Genomic DNA, 26,461 nt, shown 5'->3' with positions numbered 1-26,461 from the left:
TTTATTAGTCAGTTATTGAAAACAAAGTTAGACTACAAAGCCTATGATGGTAATGAGTCATACCTTTAGACCATCAGGAGTCATTTGCCATCAGGAGGCAGCAGAAAGTCACTTTCCATCTCCCCAAGAATGAAGTGTGGTTTTCCCGAGAAGATAGTCTCTCTCTCTCTCTCTCCTTGTTAGACAGGAAGTAGGATTTATTGGTGGGCATGAATAAGAAGGGGGCAATGCTGAGGTTCTCATGAATACAGAGCCCACCATTTGTCCAGAGGGACCCGATCAGGGATGTATTTGACCCCACAGCCATCCGAGATGAGCCACTTTTCACCACCATGCCTTCAAATTCATCCACATTACAGTTAGTAAAGCCCCACTTCTTGGATATGTGGATCTTCTGGTGGCCAGGGAACTTGATCTTGGACCCGTAAGACCTCAATCACGTGCTCCTTGTTCTACTGCTTAGTATAGATGGACATGATGATGTGGCCAATGTAGACCCTAGCCACTGTGCCCTGCGGTCTTCCAAAGGCACCCCACATAGCTGTCCGGAGCCTGTCAGCTCTGTCCAGCACAGGACAACATCTTGGTGATAAGGATGACATGGAAGGGGTGAAGCTGCACTCAGAAGTGAAAAACCCTCTTTGTCACAGATTTGCACTCCATACTTGTGCACGCAGATACAGGCATCTTCCAGGGCTTCAGAAGAGAGCTGCTCATTCATCTGACACCATGTGGCCGCATCGCGGGAACTCATCCACTTTTGCCTTCTTCCACTCCAGGTCACAGATGTAGATCTTGGCCTCAGAGACACCTCTGCAGAGGCAAGGCTTTGGATACGGGTTGTTCTTAGAATAGCGGTTACACTGGGCAGCCCGTGGCCCATTGCAACACCAGGATGTTCAGTGGTGTGGAGGGAAAAGAGAAGATAGTCTCTTTTCTACTTTGCTACTTGTTGCATAATCACAAGCTACAGAACTTTGCTTTGTGTCCAAACTGAAATTTATGAAATTAGGACTTCCAGTTCAAATTAAGATTGAAAATAAGTTCTGTATATTTATATTTTTAAGTTTATTTATTTTGAGAGACAGAGCCAGCATGGGTAGGGGAGGGGCAGAGAGAGAGGGAGAGAGAGAATCCCAAGCAGGCTTCATGTTCGGCACGGAGCCAGATGTGGGGCTGGATCCCACAAACCATGAGATTACAACCTGAGCCAAAGTCAAGAGTCAGATGTTCAACCGACTGAGCCACCCAGGCACTTTAAGTTTTGTGTATTTCTTCATAAAACCTCAGCTCTTCTTACAACTTTTTTTTTTAACTTATAAGGGATTATCTCACTGTATGCTTTGAGCTACACTTAAAGTGGATTTCCTAAAAGATATATCTTTTTAAGTAGGCTCCATGCCAAATGTGGGGCTGGAACTCACAACCTCGAGATCAAGAGTTGCATGCTCCATGGACTAAACCACCCAGGCACTCTTGGATTTTATTTTTAAAACAAGATTCTGGGAGGAAGGGGTGGGGGAAGAAAAAAAGAGAGAGAGAAGAAAAAAACATAGAAGACTCTTAAAGATAGAGTTGATGGAGGGAGGTGGGTGGGGGATGGGCTAGATGGGTGATGGGTACTAAGGAAGGCACTTGTTATGATGAGCACTGGGTGTTGTATGGAAGTGATGAATCACTGAATTCTACTCCTGAAACCAATATTGCACCATATGTTAACTAACTAGAATTTAAATAAAAATTTGAAAACAAGACAAGACTCTAACTCCAATATAACTTGTCACTCTTGATCTAGTTAGTTTTGTGATCTTTAATTTTCCAGGATGCTACTGTGAAAGAAAAACAAACAAAGACATAGCCAGATGTAGTTCTTCACTGCCAAACAATGCCATAATTCTTTCAAACCTAGGAGACATTTCCTTAGCCTGGGATGTGCTTTTCAACTTGTAGGCCTCCTATTTCAAAGTACATTGATTGTCAAAATGGCACAACTGGACATGCCCCTCTGGATCCATGGCCTTTGCAACGTGACTTTGAAACTTCTCCCATCAAAGGTGAAGTTTCTATCCCCATCCCATGAAACTGGCTTAGCCCTGTGACTTGGTTTGCCAATACAATGCAGTGCTGTTTCAGTTCCAAGCCTAGGTCTTATAAGGTCTTGTGTACTTCTCCTTGCTCTCTTGGACCCTGGTGATCTGTGTGAACAATGCCAGACCAGCCTTTGGGGACGTGAGCAATCACAAGGAGGAGAGCCATCTCAAGCAAGGCCCGCACAGACCAGCCAGTGCCTAGCTGATCTGCCAACTAACTACTGACACGTGAGTGTTTCCAGATGCGATCATCTTAGCCTGGCCCAGACCAGAAGAACCACCCAGCTGATCCACAGATCCATGACCTCTGGTTTTATTTTCGGGGTGGGGGGAAGAGAGAAAAATTTGTTATGCAGCATTATTTATGACAATAGATAGCTGATACTTTGGGTCTAAAGCAACTGAGCCAATAATGATTATGTACCATTCCCCTGCCTAGGATTCAGAATGAAATAAGTCTGGGAGAGAAAAGATTTTGTTTCTGATTTGGCAGGTTTTGTAGATATAGATCAATGAAGAGGTCTGGCTGTATTTATACACACTGATGATTTACCTCCTGATAGTCTTTCTGATTCCCACTAGTAATGCTTAAGACTCAGTTCAAAAATATTTCACTGGCCTGGTGTCCAGCTACTCCCAATCATATGTCAGGACCACATTAAACCATTCCTTGCTCGCCAAACACACGTCAAACACAGTAACACTGGCATGCCTTCACTTAAACCCGATAATCCTTCCTTCCTTCCCTCTTCATCAAAATATTTTGGGTAGTCTATGAAGCAGTTGATTTCCTTAAAGTTTCTCTCCTCTGTGAAACATTCTTAATCACAGGCCTTCATCCTCCAGTATAATAATTTTTTTTCTTTCTTCTCTGTTTATTTTAATACTTACTTTATAATGCTTGCTTCAGTTTGACTTATGGTGAAAGATCTAAAATTCTGCCAGTATTAGCCAATCTAAAAGGCTAAGAAACAATAAAGTAAGTTTCAGACAGTGTTTTAGGTATCTTCTTATAGAATGTGGTTATGATTTTCTGCCTTAAGGAAAAAAAAAAGAAGCAAAAGTCATTTTAGCCGTGTTTAGAGTTCAGAAAGCGATGGTATTTTGGTTTAAAATATACCGTGGAATCAGAATTAACTTTCTACACGTCATTCATTATACCATAGCCAAATCATTGTTCGTATTTTTCCTATTGAATTATTATTATTTTTTTTAAGAAGTAAAATGGAGCAGACCTCTACTCCAGAGAGAGGAACAGGAAAGAGAGAGAAAGAAGAAAGACCTGGCCCGGTTCAGGTCGAGAGAAGGAATCGGTGGAGAATCTCATCAGTGTTCTGAACGCTACAGCCAGGATTCATCCATCTTGTTAAGGTAAGTAAACTCAAGCCCCGGACTCCCTGTCATGTAAGACGAGCACAGCTAAGCTTTCATCTCACATAACACTTGAATATCTCCTTTCCTATAAACCACTTCCATCCTGAGAGGAAAAGGCTACAGTTTATGAACATTTGTATTGCTCATATTTTACCATATGGCTAACAGGGAAAAGTTAGAGGATGGTTGTTTGATGGTGCTTTGTTTGAAACACACATCTAAATAAGTTTGCTTTTTCCTCATTAAAGAACTTAAAAAAAACTTTTCTAAATATTTATTTTTGAGAGAGACACAGAGTGTGAGTGGAGGAGGGGCAGAGAAAGAGGGAGACACAGAATCTATAGCAGGCTCCAGGCTCCGAGCTGTCAGCACAGGGCCTGACGTGGGGCTCGAACCCAGGAACCGTGAGATCATGACTTGAGCTGAAGTCGGATGCTTAACGGACTGAGCCACCCCGGTGCCCCAAGAACTTTTTATAATAATGCTCCATTTAATTGAAACATGTTAGTGAGCTGAGACGTGAAATAGGTTTATGAATCAACACGTAAAGCTAGAAGCCATTTTGCAGCATGGAGTCCCGGCCATAAGACAGTCCGTTCCACGGGCTAGCATAATGTCTTGCCCATAGAATAAACTCAAAAAGGGTTCTGTCTGCAAAACAAAATGGATACAATTGAGTTACCAGAGTTTTAAGTGGTATTGAATAGAACATCAATAGAAGGAATAAAAAGAAAACTGATTTTATTACAAAGTCATTGTGGATCAATAATACATAATAACACAGACACGAGAAGCAGTCAGTGACAGAAGACATTCAATGATTTATGAGCACATTAAGTTCATGAAATAATAAGCCCATGCTGTTACATACTATCTTTTTCTGAATCAATAGCTATGGAATTGAATAAGAAAGTGGAATGTTTTCAAAAGGTGCAATAATAAGGGCGACAAAGCTGTGCGAAGTTGCTTATCTGGAGGATATCTCCAGTATCTAGCTACATAAGAATAAAAAATTAAAAGGTTTAGCATGGAATAAACCCAGATATGTTCCCCATAGCAAACTTTGTAGACACGTTGGTGGACCACGATTAATCATTGTGTCAACGAATGGTTCTCTGGTTACGAATCTCTTTTCTAAGATGGAAAATCTTAGATGCTGGGTTTGTGTCCCCCTTTCCACGGGGTCATGAAGGAAGCAGTGTGTTAACAGTAATGCAAACACCCCAAGCCCCATCCCACTCCAGGATTCTGGCTAGTGTGAGCTGAGGATAAATACATGATGTGGGTATCCAGAGAAATGGCAGCCAATGAAACCTATTTTCTGACCCTCCCGCGAACGATGCCATGTTGTCTCTTTCAGCAACCAAAGTAAGTCTATAAAGGAATCCATTCAAAATCTCAAAATATTCCCTTCCTAAAACAGTCCTTCCTCGGAACAAAGGTTCTCATCATACCTTTTATGCCAATTCCTTTCGAGAGTCATTTTCTCTCTGTCTCTGTCTCCCTCTCTCACCCACCCACACACACCTCCCCACCCACACACACATACACACACGCACACAGCACAAACATCAGTCTCACAAACTCATATGCCAGAAATGGAGATCTCCGAGGTCAAACATGAAGCATGATTTTAAAACGCTTTGCTGGCTTATTCCAAAACACAAAATGGAGATTCTAAGCCATGGAAACCTTTATCTGGGTCTTTATTTGAGTGTGTCTTTTTCTAGTTATGTTTCTCTGTTTATGTGTACCTTCTGTTAGTGCATCCAAAGCCTCTCCCAACCCGCCTCTCTCTCTTTCTCTCTCTCTAATCCTCTTTTTTACTTATTCCAGTAACTATGGACAAGAGAGAATGGAGGTGCATATATATTTTATTTGTTCTATTTATTGAATTTTTTATGTTCCCTCTTCCTTTTGTATAACTCAGAAAAGTCTGATGCTATACATTTCTCTTTTAAAAACAATAAAAATCCAATTAAATTGCCTTTTCTGTATTGATTACCAATGGTTTCTACCTCCCTTGAGCCGCTGATTCTGAAAAGAAGCAAGCTTCACCTTCGTTCTGAACTTATTTTTATGAAGTCAAAGCTTTCCTTTCCAGAAAAAAAAACAGGAGGGAGGGCTTCCAATTTTTTCTTGCAGTCAGAATTTCAGTTGTCACTGCTTCTGGACTTCAATTCTCGACTCTTCTCTGCTAACAATGAGAATTCATGTTTCTACGTCTCTATAATTTTGTTTATACACCATTGTATATACCCAGCCTAAATTCCAGGCCACCCTTGGCACACTTTACCTCACTCTTTTAAATGCAGGATTCTGCTTAGAAGACATCCTTTTCTTTCTCTTTTCACATTCTCATGTAGCCAAACAATTATCTTGCTTTAGAACCTCATTCACTTCCTGATTTAGGCAGAAAACAGCACGTTCTAAAATTACAGCATCTTGGGGATAGAAGGGATTAGTCAATGTATCTAATTTAACTCAGTTGGCTCCCAGCTGTATTCTCATTGGTTTAAAGGATAAGACAAGAAATAGGGCTCATTAGTTGTTAAACTCTCCAAACATTTATAAAGCAAGCCACTGGCAGACACCAGGGATTCAGAAATGAATATGTGGTTCTTGTCTTCAGGAAGCCCATAATCTAGTGGGTGGAAAGAGAAGTAAACAGTTACTAATGATGGAAATCGTTTGCATGGGAGGGAGATACTGTGGGAGCCAAAAACCCAGGTTGGGGTGGGGGCGGGCATTTTTAGGAATGGGATGCCTGACCTGGACCTTGAAGGACAAAGCCTCAGAAATTCTCAAACTCTGGAAAAAGTCTCTGTGTGAGTGCATGATATTCAAAATGCAGTTGCTGTTGAAGAAGTTACTATAGGAATAACTGTAAAAATGTCACCTTTATACTCAAGATAGCACGGCATGGTGTCTGTGTGGTTTATCGGCAATGGCAGGCTTATTACTTTTAATGCTGTAATTTTCGCAGGGTCACCGTTCTACTTTTCCCTGTTATATGTGTTACATAAAACTGTACTTCTTCATCTCTATTGGAAAAAGCAAAAATGCCTGTAGAGGAAGTTGCTTTTTGATAATGGCATATTTTCCATGAAGAAAATGAAACCCTTGCAAATTCACCTCATTATGCTTGGCTCCCTCCTTCATGGCTGTTGCTTTCATATCAACTCCCTCTTTCCTTCTCCTCTTCCCCATGCCCCTGCTGTTCCCTCCTGTTGCCCTGATATGGTGATCCTGGCCAGACTAGGGGGACCCCTCCCGTGCTCTTGTTAAAGCTAGGACTTGAAGTACAGTTTGATAATTTTCTAATCGTCTTTCGCTACTGGGTATTTCAGCCAAGATAAGTTTGTCTTCATTGAAGACCATTAGAAGGGCCTGGAAAGCTAGGCTGCTTCTGGTGTCATTGTAGGGCAGAAAGCAGGGACTTACTGGGTTGATTAGCGTTGATCAGGACACCTCTGATCCAACCCATTCTATACCTGGAATGTTAAGGAACAGGAGGTCATTCCAGGGGCCAGGAGAAAGAGAAGTATGCCACGGGGCTGGAAGAGGAGTCACAGGAACAGCTGAGTGGAATAGACTAGAAAACTGAGCCTTACTGCTAGAGGGCCATGTTGGCTGCAGTCTGGTTAGGAACAAAGAGACTGATCGAGGAAAGAGAGCAGAAGCGGGCACTAGGGGCGCTTGACAACAGGATGTGCTAACTTGGGCTCTCTGGCACACCTCACATACCCATGCAGGCTGCAAAAGCCAACTCGCTCTAAAGAGTGCCAATTTTGCAGCCTCGCACCCCCCTCACTGCCAGGGCCATGCCTTGGCCCCCATTCAAGCATAATGAGAAGGTTTCTATAATTATCGCCCCAGCGTTGGCATTTGCACACAGCTGCGTTATCACACACAGATCTGCCCAGTCCCTGAGAAGGAGTTCCAGAACAAGAGGGCTGCTGTGCTTGACGCCACCGCTGCCTTCAGAGCCCTCAGACCTTGCCCTTTCTTCTTTTTTTTTCTTTTCTTTCCTTCTTCTTCTTCTTCTTCTTCTTCTTTTTCTTTCTGAAGGGTTTAATTTTAAAAGAAAAAAAAAACAGTGAAACTGTCTAATATCCTAGACTATAGAGCCAACTGTTAGCAGGGCTGAAGGTCGGATGCTGACAGAGCTATTGTCTCGAACTTGCCATGGCCAGTGCCCCTCTTGTGTCAGCTGCGATGAGAAAAGAACACAAACACTAGAGCCCTGCATATTCCCAGAGGCTCCGGTCTGGACATGTATCCTGCTTTCTAGGCCCAAGGGGGGAGGCTGGGAAAGGAGAATGACTTTTCGTTGCCAGTTTTGGAAGAAAGCAAACAGGTTCTCAAGCTTAGGTGCCTTCCATCCCACTGTGAAGCATGGGGTTCAGACCAGAAGAGTCTACAAATTTTCAGAATTAGAAAGGGCCATGGATGTTTTTGAGGCCCATTTCACACTCGGTGCAGCTTCCTCGTTGGAAATATCCTGAAGCTGTCATCCAAAAAGAAGAATTCTCTCCTTGGCTGCTTCTGGGAACTGGCTGCTCCTTCCCTGGCAAGGGAGCTGGATTTATATCTGAACAGCTCTGATCCTTGGACATTCTTGCTCTCTTCACTCTATAATGGAGAGAGAAAATCATACTAGGTGTCTCCGTAGCTTTAAACCCATCAAGGGGCTCCCATGGCCCTTGGGATCAAGTCCATGTTCACAACAGCTCTGTGTGTTTGGCCCTCCCCACTCTCAGCCTCATCCTTGATAACATCTCCCACCCTCCACCCCCACTCTCACCCCCGGAAGAGACAGATGCTCAACGTACGGTTTCTTTCATTTTCTAGAATATACCTCTTTCACTCTTAGCCCTCCAGCCCTCTCACCTATAAATTCCTCTTCTGGGAACATTCCTCTGTTTTTAAAAAAATATTTTTTTAATTAATTTATTTTGAGAGAGAGGACACGAACAGGTGAAGAGTAGAGAGAAGGAGAGACAGAATCCCAAGTTGGCTCCAGGCCCTCAGTGCCCAGCCTGATGTGGAGCTCAAGCCCACTTAACTGTGAGATCATGACCTGAGCCAAGATCAGGAGTCGGTCGCTCAACAGACTGAACCACCCAGGCGCCCCCCAGGAACACTCCTGCCCAGGTTGGCCTTTCTTTCCCCTGCATCATTTTCTGGGAGACCTCTCTGACTTCTAACCCTGATGAACTCCCTTTGCCCTGAGCTCTTGAAGCATTTGCTGTGGGGTTAGCACAATGCTCGGCATGTTGTAGAGGCTTACTGAGATTAGTTGAATGAATAAATGAGTACATGAACCCAATCTTCTTGTAACTTCTACTCTCTTGTCTTAATTCCACCCTCTTCCATATGACAGCCCTTGAAATATTCAAAGACCATCATCCTAATCATTCCAGCATCAGCACGAATCTGGTCCCAGCAGGAAACAAATCCCATGCTCAAGCAGGGTAATTGAGGACAGTGTGATAAAAGGGTGTTTACAAAGATGGGCACACCCCAGAGCTAGCAAGAGCAAGATCTTAAACCTGAAGAGTCGAGGGGAAGGAAAGCTTACCTGAGGCCAGAGAGAGTAGTTGAAGCTGGAGGAGACGACCACCCACCAAGCCTGTAGGAAGGTGGCCAAGTGAGGGAATACATACCCATCTCACATTCTTCCCACCCTTTGATCCACCCCCCCCCCCCCCCGCCCCATGCTTCTCACTGGTAGATAAAGGGCAAGGAGCCTCCTAGGATACAAGGCCCAATGGAAAAAGACAGAGAATAAAAGAATGGGGAGAGACAAATAAAAATTATCCACTACAATCATCCAATCCCAACAGCTACCCTAAATCTACCCCCACCAGACTAAAGAGCTTGAGTTGTTTCTGCTATTGCTCAAAGGTCGTGTCTGCTGGACTCCTTATTATCTAAGTCAACGCCATCTGGGCAGGTTCTGGACTGCCATTCATTGCCTGTTCTGAAGCATGTGGCCAGGAATACCACAATTCTCCTCACACCCTCTGAGTAGCACAGCAGCCAGGGTAATGGATACCAATCTCTGCCACTCTGAATGCTACCTTTGTATTAATGCAGGTTTAACACTGTGGTTCCTTGCTTATTGAATGCATTTCAATTGTTTTTTAATTGGGCTTATGATCAATTAAATCCCCCAGGCCTCCTCACACAAACTACTGTGAAATCAAGCTTCCTCCTAAATTGTACTCATGTCATCGATTTCTGTTGTAACCTAACTGCAAGATTTTACATTTATCCCTGTCAGATTTTATCTTATTTACTTCTGTCCATTGTTCCAGATTATTAAATCCTTATTTTGTTATCTAGTGTAGCACCTTTTCCTCTCCGCTTTGAGTCACTAGCTAATTGCATTAGGCCGTTCTCTTTGTTTTCATCTGTATTGACGATGACTTAAAAAAACTTCTTTGTAATGTCTCATTTATTTTTGAGAGAGAGGGAAAGAGAGAGAACAAGCAGGGGAAAGGGAGAGAGAGAGGGAAACACAGAATCTGAAGCAGGCTCCAGGCTCCAAGCTGTCAACATAGAGCCCGATGCCGGGCTCAAACTCGCGAACCGTGAGATCATGACCTGAGCCAAAGTCGGGCACTTAACCGACTAGCCACCCAGGCACCCCTGTTGATGACTGAACACAATCCCAGACAGCTGGGCACGGAAGACCTCCTCTGGTAGAGAGACTGAGTAGTATAGTGTGGGAAATAGAACACTATTTCTGCAGTGGGTTGGTGGTATAATGGAAGGCAAAAGATCATGATGAAATAGTTTTGGGGAAAACCCTGGGTTGCACAAATTAAACGAGTTTCTTTCTTAAGGTATCCCTTAGAGCTATTAACATGCTAATGTCTATGGGGTATCTCTGGAATCAGATCTTCAAGACTACCGCATTGATTTGACTATGGAACACTCACACATGTTTGTGTGTATGTGCATATTTGTACACGTGTGTATTGTGTAGAATTGCACAAGATAGGATTTCACAAAGTTCAACTTGGGAAACGTTGACTATGGAATGGAACAGACCTGAGTTTCACTCCCAGTTCTACCACTTGCCAGTTTGGAGAAAGATACTTAATCTCTCTAATCCTCCATTTTCTTATCTATGAAGTGGGTGTAAAAGAAGATCTTACCTCATACATTTGTGGTGAGAATGAACTAAGATAATGTATGAATGAATAAGTGCCTCTTACCACGCTAGGATAGTAAATACTCACTAGATGTTAGCCAACATGACACAATATCTTTGTAATTATCATTATCATTAATGTTATTTTGACATCAATCCAGTAGTTAGCTTCCCTACGACAAGTACGTCAAAATGTAAGTCTAAACAAGCTGAAAGATATGCAAGAAGGTAGAAATATGTTTCTAGTTTATATGACTTTTATGACTGATAAATGATGAATATTCTAAATAAATGAGAAAAATTCTCACAACCCAATAAGAAAAAATAACGTCCTAACAGAAAATAAAGGACGCAGGCAGCTAGTTGACCATAGAAGAAATGTAAGTGGTCTTAAGTTGGAAATTTTTATTCTTAATGAAAAGGGATACTTGTGAAGGCTGCAACTCCCAACCCAGACTTGTAGCACCTGCCTTTTCATTTCACTGGTGCCAGTTGAAAAATGACGACAACAACCACCACAATAATAATAGCTCACGAGAATTTAGCATTTAGTGGACATTGACCACTGTCCTAAGTGTACTATAAATATTTACTCATTTACTTCTCACAATGAAACTGTGAGGTAGATTTTTTTATTATTGTTTCCACTTTACAGATGAGAAAACTAAATACAAAAGATTTAAGTATATCATTTCTGGAGCAGTTTGGGGGAAATTGTGAAATTTTTGATGGTATCCATAAGGAGCCTTAAAATATGCACATGCTTTGGCTCAATATAGTTCGAGCTGTGGTGCATTGCCCAGGTCTTCTTCACAACTTATTCCTCCAGCTGCCGCCAGCTGATGGTCCTCAGCTCTCAGCCCTCTCTATTGTCCTCAGCTGGAGACGTCTGCCTTGTCACCATATGACTTTGGACTGGCCCAGGTGCGATGACCAGATGACACAAAAATATAAAGGCCTAGCTCCCTCACTGCATATAGGACAACTCTATGGGACCGTCGCTGCTGCAGAGCTTCCCATGGGATCAACTGAACCTTTGCGGTGGTTCTGTCACAACTCAACTTCTCCCTCTGCCCAATCCTGCTTCCCCCTCCCCCCAGAGGTTTTTGGTTCTAAGAGTACTTCCTAAAAAACTTGGGCAAGGTGATCGCCATCTTAGAATCTGCATCCCAGAGAACACACACAGCAGCACCTGGGAATTTAACATCTAAGAACATATCTGAAGTAAAAGCCTACTGTGAATGTAAAGAATTATATATGAACCCTGGTGGATGGCAAAACCACAAGAGGAAGGAACCTAGGTCCCTGAATCAGTGTGTGAAAAATTTCATCCACCAGTTTCAGCTTGGATCTCCAAGCCATAGACATCTGGAAAAAGCTTTGCTCTCATCCTTTCAACAACAATAACAAAGAAGGTGAACAAGCTTCACAGTAATGGCTTTTATTGAACACATGAAAGAACTGAGGTCATAGGGCAAACAACTAGCCTGAAATCTAGAGAGAGATAGGTGACTGCAGGGAAAAACAGGATGCTAGCATTTACCAACCTGTCACAGGGGCTACCAAAAGCCACAGAAGCCCAGCAGAGGATTTAGTTAGAATTTTTAAAATCAAATTGCTAAAGGCTGAGTGTAGGCTAGTATGAGAGAATAAAGCCCCTTAGCTTCAGGCATAGAAATGTTCACATCTTCTTGTAGGATTTTCCTTTTGGGACCCACAGGTGCTCATGGAAGGTGGGGGGTAGGGGGTGGGTGGCAGATGGGGAGCACTGTTTTTTTCTTTAAGTTTGTTTGTTTGTTTATTTATTTATTTATTTATTTATTTTAGAGAGAGAGAGACATACAGAGTGCAAGTGGGAGAGGGGCAGAGACAGAGGGAGACACAGAATCCAAAGTGGGCTCTGAGCTGTCAGCACAGATTCCGACCTGGGGATCAAACCCACGAACCGCAAGATCATGACCTGAGCCGAAGCTGGACGCTTAACTGTCTGAGCCACCCAGGCGTGGATGGGGAGAATTCTAAGAAAGCTTCTCCCTTCTCTGTGACGCTGACGGTGGAGGGCAAAAACTCCACCCAGACTCCACCCCTCTCTCCCACAAGAAACAAAAACAATCTGCAGGGCTAAGGACAACAAAAACTGTAACCTTATGGCACTGGTGGAAACCAGAGTTCATCTAAGGGAAAGAAACAGAGAAAAAAACAAGTTTCTGTCCCTGGAATAAGACAGGAGTGCACGCTTGGCCCAGCATTATGTCTGGAAGAGGGGCAGAGATACTTGGGAAGGCTACAACTCCCAACCCAGACTGATAGCACCTGTCTAAGACTGAAGATAATGCAGAGCATCAGAGAATTCCCCCCACCACACTGCCACCTCCATGCTAACAAGTGTCAAATGAAAATAATAGTGGAATAGAGCTGGGAGAGCTGCAGAATAAGAATTGTCTTCGAGGAGCATGACAGTAAGAAGACCCAAAGCCAAGTGGAAAGCAAACTTCAAAATCAACCCATCTCCCAATCATGTTACTACAAGCTTTCATACTAAGGGCATAGCAGAAGGAAGAGCCTGCTCATCTCCAAGCATTAAAAAAATGTATCTACTGTCCTACATAACACATCCTGCTTCCACCGAAAAAAAAGAAAAAAAAAAGAAAAAGAAAAAAAGACATACAAAAAGTCCAGGAAAAACAGTCTAAAGAGACAAAGCAATGATCAGAAACAGCTTCAGTTATGACACAGATATTGGAACTAGTAAGGAATTTACTATGATTCATACATTAAAGTCTCTAATTGAAAAGGAAGATTAAGGGGCGCTTGGGTGGCTCAATTGGTTAGGCAACCAACTTAGGCTCAGGTCATGATCTCGCAGTTTGTGAGTTTGAGCCCTGCATTGAGCTCTGTGCTGACAGCTCAGAGCCTGGATCCTACTTCAGATTCTGTGTGTCCCCCTCTCTCTACCCCTCCCCTGCTCACGCTCTGTGTCTCTCTGTCAATAATAAATAAACGTTAAAAAAAATTAAAGAAAAGGAAGATTACATGCAAGTATAGTTGATTTCATCAGAGAGATGGCAACAGTAAGAAGAAACAAAATGGAAATGCTAGAAATGAAAAGCAAAGTAACAAAGATGAAGAATGTTTTCAAAGGGCACACCAGTAAACTCAACACAGCCAAGGATATAATCAGTGATTTTGATCAGTAGAGATTATCTTAAATAAGAAGAGGGAAAAAAAAAGAGTGGGAAGAAAAACAGAAGATCAAAGAGACATGGGACAATACCAAATGATATAACACGTTTGTCATGAAATTTCAGGAGAAGAAAGAACAAGGCAGAAGAAATATTTGAAGAAATAATGAAATAATGGCTGAGAATTTCCCAAACTTTGTGACAGACACCAAATTATAGATCCAAGAGGCTCAGAGAGCATTCAGCAAGGAAAAAACAAAACCTAGGTGCATTGGTTTCCAGTGGCTGCTGTAAGAAATTACCACAGACTTGGTGGCTTAAAACAACAGTGATTTGGTCAATCACAGTTCTGGAAGCCAGAAGTCTGAAATCAGTATCATGGGCCAGAGTCAAATCAGAATGTACTTTCTTTTGAGGCTATGGGGGCAAATCTAGTCCTTGCCTCTTTCAGTCATGGGTGGCTACTGACGTTCCTTGGCTTGGGGTTGAGTCACTTCAGCCTTGAAGACCAGCATCTTCAAATATCTCTGTTCTGTCTTCACATTGCCTTCTTCTCTGTATGTGTGTCAAAAGCACAAGGAATGGGAGAAGGAAGTAGAAATACACTGACATTACATATGAAGCAATATAACAGTCTTTGAAGGTATACTCTGATTGTAAACCAATTAAACATGTTTTTAAAGAGGGATAAATAATAATTCAATAAAAGATGAAATGTATTCACAAGGGTGTTAAATTATACCTACAGAAGGCAGAAACGAAGAAATAAAAAAGAGCAAATAGAGCAAATAGAAAACAGCTAACAAGATAGTAGATTTTAACCCAATCACACATAATCCCATTCAGTGTGAATGGTCTAAACATACCAGCTAAAAGACAGAGATATTCATATTGGATTAAAAAAAATCAGGACTCAAACACATACTGTCTACAAGAAATCCACTTTAAATATAAAGACACAGGTAGCTTAAAAATAAATGGATAGAGCAATGCATGCCATGCAAACACTACATAAAAGAAAACTGAAGTGGTTATACTGATTACAACAAAAGTAAACTTTAGAACAAGGAAGATTGTCAGGATAAAGAGGAACATCACATAATGACAAAGAAGTCAGTTATTAAATAATCCTCCGTGTGTGTGCCTAACAATAAAGCTTCAAAATATATGAGGAATAGGGGCACCTGCGTGGCTCATTCGGTCTGAGCCTGTGTCTGTCTGACTCTTGGTTTCATGATCTCATGGTTTGTGAGTTTGAGCCCCTCTTTGGGCTCCATACTGACAGTGCAGAGTCTGCTTGGGATTCTCTCTGGATTCTCTCTCACTCCCTCTCTCTCTGCCTCTCCCCTGCTCATACTCTCTCTCTCTAAATAAACAAATAAATAAACTTTTAAAAATATATGAGGAATAAAAAAGGACCGATCTGAAGGGACAAATAGACAAATCTACAATTCTAGTTGGAATATACTGGTTGATATTTTGCCTACAAAATATCAGGACAGATATAGATGATCTGGACGACACTATTAACCAACTTGACCTCATTGATATTTATAAAATATGCCAAACAACAACAGCAGAATACACATTCTTTCTAAGTGCACACGGCACATGTACCAAGATAGACCCCATTCTGGGCCATAACACAAGCCTTATGATATTTTAAATAGAAGCCATGCAAAGTATGTTCTTACACCATGCTAGAATTAAACTGGAAGTCAATAACGAAAAGCTATTTATAAAATCGCCAAATATTGGGAAATTAAACAACACATTTCTAAATGAGTTATAGATCAAACAAGAAGTCTCAATGGAAGTTAAAAGTATTCTGGCTTAAATGAGAAGGAAAATACGGCCTTTCAAAATTTGGCTGATTCTAAGGCTCAGGCAGAAAATCACCCTGAAGCATCTTGTAGTAACAGAAAGCAAGGAAGTTCTAAAACATAAATTAATCAATAAAGAAAATTAAATAGGAAATACATTTTAAGAGTTGGAGGCATGTCAAAAAGATACAGGAGCCAACCTGAAAGAGCTCCCCATGATCAAAGCTGGAACAATTTGAAGAACAAAATAAATAACATTAATTTTGGAGTATAAACCTAGAAAGCAAATAAATATCCATGATTTCACACTGATATAAATAATTGAATAAAAAACAAGTGGGAAGAAAGGAATAACTTGTTATAATGCAATTCCAAATAATACATGTAGAAGGAACAAGAGAAATAGAAAATCAGAGCACTATAGTCATAATTTACATAGCAGACCCCTGATGGATGCAAAAATTAATGGAAAAAACTTTCAGGAGAAACAAAATATTTGCATGACCTCAAAAGTATCTCCCTCTAAATATTTATTAATTATTATGGTTGTTGAGCATATGCCCATGAAGTCCTAGCTACTCCTTCCTCCAGAAGACTGAGCATAATTCTCCTTCCCTTGAGTATGGGCTGGTCTTTACAGTGGAGAAACTGGCACTCATTGCCTTAACCAAGAGGATTGAGGTTAACATAATCAGGGATAAGTCATGTGGGTATCACGTGACTTAGGGTATCACTCCTAATATGATGCAGTAAGAAAGTATTCTCTAAAATCCATAACTCCAATCTAATCACAGGAATGCATCAGACAGACCCTATTTGGTGGACATTCTACAAACCACCTGACTTCAAAAGTGTCAAGGTTATGAAAAACCAGTGAAGACTGAGAAACTGTCACCAATTAGAGGAAACTAGGGAGACATGACAGTCAAATGCATGGTGGTATTCTGGGTTAGATTCTGGGACAGAAAAAGGTTATTAGTGGGAAAACTGGTGGAATCTGATTCAAGTCTGTGGTTTAGTTAATATGGTTGTACCCATGTTAATTCCATAGTTTTAATAAATGCACCATGATTATATAAGATTCTCACTTTAGGAAGAGCTGGGGAAATGGTATCTGAGAACTCCCTGTACTATCTTTGCAATTCTTCCGTAAACCTACAATTACTTCAAAATAAAAGATTTTTAAGTTATCCATATCTAAGTACACCCACACTGGACTTGTATATAAGAAATTAAATTCTCTTGTGTTAAGCCTTTGAAATTTGGAGGGTTTTTCTTAATTGAAATTAGTGTCATCCTAATGTACTGTTGATCATAATTATTAAGCAGAATCCTTTCAAATTAATTCTGTTCCATGAACACATATTTGACCACTCAATCAAGAAGAGATTGCATATTTGTTGTAAGTTGTTGTAAGAGATCCAGAAAAAGTTGACCAGCTGCTCTGTTTTTGTAATTAGTTCTCCAAAATTAAACTCTAAATTAGTCTCCACTTTTTTCTATGTTTGTTATTTTTATCTTCACAGCTATATTATAAGTACAATAAGATCCTTGAGATGAGAGCAACCAGAGGACCCTGAAAGGTAAACTTGAGCAGAACCTTGAGTGACAGGGAAGACCAGGCATCATAAATTCAGATGCCTTTGGGGGCCAGGCAGGTGATATGCATGTCTGAATGAGGCCTACTAGGAACTGGAAAATGCATGTTCACCTAGAGCTATGTCAGTATAGAATTGTTAACATCATGCTGATCAAGTGAAAGAAGTTTGCCATTTAGAATGGTCTAAGTGTAAGAGACTATGCCTAGTGATGGTGATCCTATTGGGAGGAGAAACCAGAATGCCTTTCTAGCAGAGGAATCTCAGGGTGAAAAGTCTACTTATACTTAAGCAAAGCACGTTCAGAGGGTCATGGCACTCTAGCCTGGTGTTTAAGGAGAGAAAGTAGCATGCCTAGGGCATTAGACCCAGAAGAGATTTTGGTGATCTTGTAGCTAAGTAGTATGCAGTGTGACTCTGCAGGGCCTAGGGGCTCATAGAACCCTCCCGAAGCCTGGGGAGAAGGGCTTCTGAAATTTACCTCCCAGATCTGTTGAATTTGATCTACACATGGTAGGTATTTCTCTGTGACAGTTTATTGAAATCAATAGTTCCATGTCAAAAATACGTTTGAAAAGCATTGATCTAAGAGCCCTAAGTCTTTTCATATTATAAAGAGGCCCAAGATGTTGAAGTGACTTGTTCCAAATTTATCTGGATTTCCTTAGATTTGACCTGCAAATCTGGCCCCAGAGTCAGTACTCTTTCTACTATATGCCTGTGGAGGTCTGGACAGGACTGGAACAAATTTGCTCCTTGGGAGAACCCCACTTTTATTTTATTTTTCTATTCTATTCTATTCTATTCTATTCTATTCTATTCATCTTTTGCCCTCTGAGTTTCATGTTAGGTGCTGATCTGGAATCAAGAATTTAGGAAGGAAGGTAAGACTTTGAATTATTTTCATCCATTCCCTAGGTGAATAAAACATCTGAGAGCAGGTTTTAGTACAGAGTAAAGAGCAATGGATATTTGAGCGATGGGCAGTAACAACACAAACAACAATAACAATACCTTATGTTTATTGAATAGTTGCTATGTGTTCAGCACTGCCCCAAGCACCTTACAAATATTTTCTCACTTAACCCTCACAACAACCCTATTTGGTAACTATTATTATTCCCATTTAATAGGAATGAAAGTAACACCTAATTAGAGAGGTTAAGTAATTATCCCAAAGTCTAATTATATAGTTATTAATCTATTATTGGAACCTCTTAGGTAGCAGCTAAGCATGAATAAATCTATGTATTCCCCTTTGCTGTTTTCTCCAGAGCTGTATTTGCTGCCGTGAGAACCCTAGCCTTCTGTTGATGGGATGGTTGCTCCCAGCAACCCCCACTCCACCCTCCTCCAGATCGGCTTTAAAAAATGGGCCCTTCCTGATTCCCATTAAAAGGGGTTAGCAGATGTAGGTAAATATGTTCCTGTGGAGCTAGCGTCTCAATGTCAAGGCGGGAGAGCCACAATAACACTAAGAATGAGGGAGCCCAGTTGTAGTCTGCCTCCATCAAATGACTCAGATAGTTTTCAGATGTGGTAGGTGGGATGAAACTCAAAGCTTGTTGGACTTCAAACATTTCCTCCTCTGTTTAATACATCCTGTGTGTTCTCCAGGGGAAATGCAATCCCTTATGCTTCTGTGATTCAACACAGTTGTTGCTTTTAAGTATGTTTGAAATCCCAGAGGTCCCTTGGGCAAATCCTTTTAAGCGAGAGAACTACATTTTACTGAATCAGATAACTCAATTTTGAGTTCCAAGAAACTTGGGTTGTGATTTGAAACTTCCAACCATTAAAGTATGAGCTGGCGCAAAAGGTGGAAAAGCGCATCTCGTCTTTGCTTGTCTGACAACAGAAGGGTGAGAATGTTCCCTCAGCCACCATTTCAATGTATAGGAGGGTAGGGGGGGGGAAATATACAGCAGGAAAAGTGAGTTCCCACACAGCCAGGGTAGAAGACTTAGTTCCTGCTTCTTCTCTCTCATCCACTGGAGAAGGAAGTCCCAAGATTAAAACTCCCTGGTTGTAGCTTGATAGTGTTTGGACCACAACTTCCCATGGTACACTGGCAGTGATTACTGTTTGAGTTTGAATCTAGTCTCTGCCACTTTCAAACTGTGTGACTTCTGGATCCACTTAATCTCTCTGTGCTTTAGTTTTCTTACATGGAAAATGAAAATAATAATAGTTCCAACCTGGGGTGCCTGGGTGGCTCAGTCACTTAAGTGTCTGACTTCAGCTCAAGTCATGAACTCACAGTTTGTGAGTTCAAGTGCCGCATTGGGCTCTGTGCTGACGGCTTGGAGCCTGGAACCTGCTTCAGATTCTGTGTCTCCCTCTCTGCCTTCTCTGTCTCCCACTCACCCTCTGTCTCTCTCTCCTTCAAAAAATTAATAAATGTTAAAAAAAATTAAATAATAGTTCCAACCTCATTAGGTTGTTGAGAGTATTTGATGAGTTAATCGTGGGAAGTGCATAAACCATGCCTGTCACGTTGTAAGAACTCAGTAAAGGTTAATGGTAGTAAAGCTTTAGTAATCTGTTCCTAAGAGGTTCTGGGGACCCCAAAGAATCCTAAAGCTCTAGAACTCTAGACATGATTTTGTCTCTCAGGCAGTCTCCAAATCACGGGGGGCTAGTTCACAAATACACTGGCCGTTTAGAGGACATTCAAGAATGGTCTGACCTATTATGACTATGGGTGTGGTCTCCACCCTATTCCTCCAGGATTATTGTAGAGTCTTCTGATACTACTTCAGAGTCTAAATATGGATACTAAAAAAAGAAATGCTGTAACATGACATGTCACTGTAATTCAAACCACATGGTAATGTGGGTAGAATGTTAGCTGATTGTTAAGCAGGATGGTGATACAACCCAGGTAATGCTAATGGAAGTTGCACTTGAGGAAGATATAGATGTTGAATGTGTGGTCACAGTGCTAACTAAGATACTGGGGGCCGAAGAGGTCCTGCATTGTATTTCTGGTCATTAAAGAGAAGTCACACAGTATTTGAGAAACACTTTCTAAACACCTATTATGCACTATGTTGTGAGACAGTTATTTCCACAAATATTTATTGAGCACCTACTATGCACCAGCATACTTCTAGGTCTTAAGTATACAACAGTGGGTAAAAGAGGCCAAAACCCCTGCCCAAATGCAAGTTCTATTTTAGTGGAAGAGACAGACTACCGATAAGGTAAATAACTAAACTAGTATGATGGATGGCAATAAGTGCTGAGGTTAAAAAAAAATGAGGGAGGGAATGGAGATAGAGAGGGTCAGACATGGAGTAGTGATTGCTTTCTAGATAGAACTGAAAGAGGTGAGGGAGTATGCCATGTGGATACTTACAGAAGAAATATTCTAGGCAGAGAAAAGAGCGATTCAAAGGCCTCAAGGAAGAATTGTGCCTCAGATGGTCAGAGAATGGCAAGAAAGCTTTGGGGTCTTGAGTGGGAGGGGATGAGGTTAGAGATGTGGTGCCTGACCAAATCACAAAGGGTCTTGCACATTATTGTAAGGACTTTGGCTTTTACAGTATGAGCTAGGAAGCCATTGTAGGGTTGTAAGTGAAGGAATGTTATGTTCTGCTGATGTTTGATGAGATTATTTGGGTGCTGTGTTTAGAATCAAAATGAAGAAGGCAAGGACAGAGGAACACAGACCAGTTAGGAGGTTACTGCAACAATCCGAGCAAGACATAACCATTGCTTGGGTCGGAGTGGTAGCAGGAAAGCTGGTAAGAACTGGTCAGATTCCAGATCTATTTTGAAAGTAGATCCATCAGGATTTTCTGATGAATTTAATGTACAGTGTGAGGATGAGAGGAGTCAAGGATGCCTTCAAGGTTTCTGGCCTGAACGACTGGAAGATTAGAATTATCATTTACTCTTCTAGTGGTGCTAGGGAGACTTCAAGAGGAAGAGGTTTGGAGAAGAAGACCAGGAGTTTGTTCAATTTGCACATGAAATGCCTATTAACATCCAGATGGAGATGTCAGGCAGGCCCTTGGGTGTATGCATCTGAAGTGCAGGAGAAGGTCTGAGATGGAGATAAAATTTAGGGGGTCATGAACCTATAGGGAGTATAGAAATCTAGGAGATTGAATGAGATCATCAAGATAGTGAGTGTATCCAGAAAAAAGACATTCAAAGATGAAGTCCTGTGGCTTCATTTAAAGGTCAGTGGGATGAGAAGGAAGTAGCAAGGGATGGAAAAGAAGCAACCAATAGGTAGGAAGCAAGCAGGAGAGTGTGGTGTCCTGGAAGCCAAGTGAAGGAAGCGTCTCAACAGGAAGAGTCGTCAATTCAGTAAAATGCTGCTGATCTAGCAAGTAAAATGCAAATGTAGAACGCATTACTGGATTTAGCAATATGGAGGTCATCCAAACTGTGTAGTTTTAGGGAGGAGTGATGGATGATCTGGAAGAGATAATAAGGAGGAAGGAAGACACTACCTCACATCTAGACCCAGTGAAGATGAAGGGTCTGGGAGACGGAACGGCTACTGTTTGAGGAGGCATCTGAGGAAAGGTAAGTTTCACTTAGAGTAAAAAGGTGAAGGGAATAGTCAAGGAAGTGTAAGGGGATATGAGGCATTTGGCTGATGATTGATAGATGCTTGGCAGAAAGTTCCAGTTCTTTCAGGAGATGGGTCTGTGGGAGGGGAGATGGTTACAGAAAAGGCAGTGTTTAAACCATAAGGAGACTAGAGGCCAGGTGATAGGGGATGCTGGGAACCCTAGATGTCTTCCAGTGACTGACACAGAACATGTTGTTCTGAAGCAGACTGTGCTAGTAAGTGTCAGGCAGCTTGAGAGGAGTGATGGGGATATATAGAATTGGGGAGCCACTGCTTGACTTCTATGGGTGGAGGATGAAGCCTGCATAAAGGAAACCTTGCCCCTAGCATGTGGGCTTCCTCTTTCTGGTGGAGGACTAGAGACTCAAGGAGGGGTGACCTTACAATGAACTCACAGGAAATCTCTTGACCCCTGGTGATGGTCGCTTGCCCGGCCAATACAAGAGACATTCTTGCAGGGATGAGTGCACCCATGGCAGCCTCTGACATATACCTCCCCACTTTAGCTGGTGAGGGGTTGTCATTACCCATTGGCATACTGGGCAGCCACTTTTGCCCAATCCCCACTCCCAGGCTTCTGTGGCCGAAAGTCAACACAGAAGCATCCTCTCAATCGCCGGATCATCTCTATTTTATAGGAACATTTCCCACGGTTGTTCTCTGCCAGCTTTGTTCCAAACGTGTCCAAATGTATTTTCATGTGGCTGGAAGTGTTTAAACATTCTGACATTTCAATCACGTAATATGGCTGAATGAACTTCCATGGTATTTGGCACAGCAGTGTTGCTTAATTCTTTTCTGACTGTGATCACCAAGCAGGAACCTAAGAAGTGGCAGGTACTCCCTAGGGAGATACAGAAGGCATATGTCCGCTCGTGATTGCAGAGCACCGTTGATGCAAAGCTGTTCTCTTGAGTCCGGTGGCGAATGGTGGGTATTACATTGCCCGAAAATCACAAGAGACTAGGAACTTTGAGAAGTCTGAAGTCTTGAGGGCACTCATAGAACTTTTTAAAAATTTTTTCTCAAGATGTTCCAAAGTGCTTTGCACCTGATTCACCTTCTTCGAGCTTCAACCCTAACATTGACATATTGCCAACTTACCAACACACAAAGTAACTTATCCAAATTATACAGAGAGCTTACATGTGTCTAGCACTTACCAATTTAGCAATTAAAGGCCTGGAAGTATATTTTCTGATTTGATAATAAGGGTAAGATATTATAGTCTTCATTTTCCAGATGAGCAAATTTCTACAACTCCTCAGGTGGGACTTATTTTCACCAAACGATACCATTTATTCATTAATTCACTCATTTACTCAATATACCCTTATTTGGCCCTAGTAAGAGCTCTTCAATATTTTCACAGCCAATACATCTGTTTAAGATTTGAACATTTGCACATTTTAAACAAATAACGACTCAATTCTTACTCTATGTGATACTTCTTCAAGAACTATTTTTTAAGGAGGACACAAAGATAGCTAGAATATGGACTCTGCTATAAAGGAGCTCAAAGTCACATTTACAATATTTATTCTGAACTTCTCAGCTGAAACCCAAGCTGACATGTATATTAATCCAACAATGTTTCTTGGTGTCTGTACTGCTTAAGGTAACCTTAGATGCTGCAACATACAAATCCAAATGTATATAATGCTTCAGACACAACAGAAATTTCTTTCTTCTCATGTGAAGTCCAAAGTGGGTGGTCCAACTGGTGGGCAGCAATCTTCCAAGTAGCAATTCGGGGAGCCAGGCTTCTTCCATCTTCAGTGTGTAGCTTCCGAGCTTGTTGGGCTCATTTGCATCAAGTCAGTAGCATCAGAAACGACATGGAGGGTGGCATGTGGGAGGTTTTTATGGGCCAGATATGAAAGTGGAACACAAGAGTTCCCGGTTCATTCTGGTGGCTAAGCCTTAGTCACGTGACCACAACTAACCTCAAGAGAGGCTGAAAAATGTGATCTAGCTGTGTACTCAGGGAGATAAGAAAAAAGCTTTGATGAGCAGCTGCCATTCTCTGCCATTGTGTGTGTGTGTGTGTGTGTGTGTGTGTGTGTGGCTTTCGGCATAGGAGGGTTTATCTGGAGCAAGATGGATACAAGTAAGGGAGCAGAAAGCTAGACCAGTGCCCTCCCCAGTAGACTTCTGAGCTGTGCTGAGAGAGATGAGTTATGGTCATTTCCAAGGTATATCTCTTCTTCATGAGGGTGATTCATGTTTGAGCTAGGAGTGTGAAAGAATCCCCCAAGGTGGGGGAACTTAGCTTCAACTTCAAGTTCTTCTTGTCTCTAGTGCATTTATTCTTCTGAAGTTTTGTCTGCCCATATGATTAATCCGATGATCTCCTGCCCTCCAGCTTTGGTACTACTTCTGGCTCCTGAAGGCTTTTACAGAAAAGACTTTCTTTGACTCTTCTGATCTTGGATCACATGCAGTCTTATCCTTCAGATCAATCTAAGCCTATGGGACAGAAAGAAATTATTAAATTGAATTCTGTCATATGTTTGTTAACAGGCTTAGTCAGTTGGTTGATCACACAATAATAGAGTTCTTTCTGAAGTTCTAACAACTCATTACTGTCCCCAGGAAAACCACTTCATGTTTCTATATCTCTAGTTCTCCTTCTAGGGTGTGTGGGGGGGGGGGGCGGGGAGAGAAATGACATTTTACACATCATAGCTATCTTGACCCACAGTGGTTTCCCAGTAAATGCAGTCGACATACTAGCTTTCCATTAAAAGTAATTCTGAGGTCTTCTGCAAATCCAAAAGTACCAGCCAAGGGTTCCTTACTGCTGAGTTTGTGAGCACTTCCAAGTTTTGGCTGAGGGCAAAAAAAAAATAGCCTCCTCACACTTTTTACTTTATAATTGGATGTTAAAATAGAAATTTCTGCTGAGACACTAATAGATACCAGATACCAAAATGACATGTGAGATCAACTTTCCTACAGGATTTGCAGAAAGAAATGGCGAAAACCCAAAATTATGAGTTTTGTGACTCACTCACAACATGGGGAGAAAGGGTCGAGGGTTAGAGTTGAGAGGGAGATTTTCTTAGACATGATTTATTTGAGAAAGTTCTGTTGAGAAGGCCAGGAAATACTTCCTTCTTTACCTCAGATCACGAGAGAGGGGCTTTCCAGAAACCATTTGGCAGGGTAATATGTGTTGCCCATCGTTCAAGGGGAGACACAGTAGATTAACATCTACTTCGTACCTGGAATGGATAGACTAACTGCTCTAGTCTAGTAGCTGCATTGGGTGGACCAAGGGCCAGCAGTTCTGGAATCTATTGGAGAAAAGGATGCATAAGTGTTTACCGTGAAACAGATTTGGACGTGTGTGTGTGTGTGTGTATGTGTGTTTGAGAAAAGGGAGAGAGAGAGAGGGAGAGAGAGAGAGGGAGAGAGAGAGAAGCAAAGAGATGAGACAGGAGAGAGTCCATCACCTGGGGCAAGAGAACCTCCAAGCATTTGGTGGGGGGAGACATCGCAGTTGCAAAATGCCTATGTACCCCCACCCCCAGCTATATACTTCCCCCTCTTCACACACCCGTGCAGGGGGCGTGAAGGACCGGGAGAACAGCCGGGGAAAGAAAATGAAGCACTATTTCTTCTCCAGATAAAAAGCTGATCATGTCTCTCCCCCACCTTACCCCCTGATCCAGGCTTCCTACCAGCATCCGGTCATGTTCAAAATTTTCATCACCACACGGACCTGGAAATTTTGGTTACTGCTCATTACTAAAAAGAGAATGTGTTTTGGACTTAACGTAACCATAAGAATTTGTATTACCTAAGCACTCCAGAAAAGAAGTGGGGCTCCCCAGTATTTTGTCTAGGGGCTGGGAAGGAATTATCCTTCTGAATAAATGTAAGGGAGCAGGAGGAGACAAAAAATAAAGTTACCGTCTATTTATGTGACTACGTGGTTACAGCCCCTTCAGAATACATTGGGAATGTTCGTGATCCCTCTCCATGATACATACCCTGGAAAGAGGCAGATTGTTTTCTTTTACGGACACGTGAATACCACCCAATGTGTATCGTATCCCTTTTCCTCACCCTGATCTCAGAGGAAATGGAGACGTCCTCATTTCCATTACCTGCACTTATAACTTTGCCCACAATGCTTAAAGGCATTATTTTGGAGTCAATTTCTAAATGTTGAGATGCTTAATTAAATGCATGCAAATTTTAGGTTCTTTTTTTTTTTTCCTGCTTAAACAAACGACCACAAATCTATTGCTTCCAAATTGTGCTTTGCTCCGGCATTTAGCCATAGTTGTGAGCACATTAGTACTGCACTCTGAAATGACACGATTGTTTCGGCATCAGGCTCCATTTCAAAAGATACTTCATATGCCGGTAGGTCTCCAAGGGATTTATTTCCTCTTTCTCCTTATTTACTTATTTTCTTTCTTTGTATTGCAGTAAAATTCAAGGCTGAGGAAGAGCTAGCTCTCTGAATCCCAGCCTGGGAGTAAATAATTCAGCACAGTGTGGCACAGAAAATGCTTCCCTCTGCCTCATTTTTTCAAAACTTGTGTCTGTGTGGATTCAAGATCATGCTGAGTGCTCTGATATAGAGCAGGGCAGATGTCCTGGCTGAATCGAGAGATACAAACT

At 41.7% G+C, this 26,461-nt stretch overlaps 1 pseudogene; it reads right to left on the bottom strand.

Annotated features, from left to right (window-relative positions):
- Window positions 1-239: 239 nt before the first annotated feature.
- LOC124509236 (60S ribosomal protein L10-like) lies at window positions 240-25,975 on the bottom strand (annotated as a pseudogene).
- Window positions 25,976-26,461: the final 486 nt, after the last annotated feature.

Source organism: Lynx rufus, unplaced genomic scaffold, assembly GCF_022079265.1.
Source record: "Lynx rufus isolate CCGP_SWC_20201006 ecotype Redwood Valley unplaced genomic scaffold, mLynRuf1.p SCAF_14, whole genome shotgun sequence".
Taxonomy (NCBI): Eukaryota; Metazoa; Chordata; class Mammalia; order Carnivora; family Felidae; genus Lynx; species Lynx rufus.
Note: the sequence above shows the minus strand (reverse complement) of the source record. Positions and strands in the feature narration are given on the sequence as shown.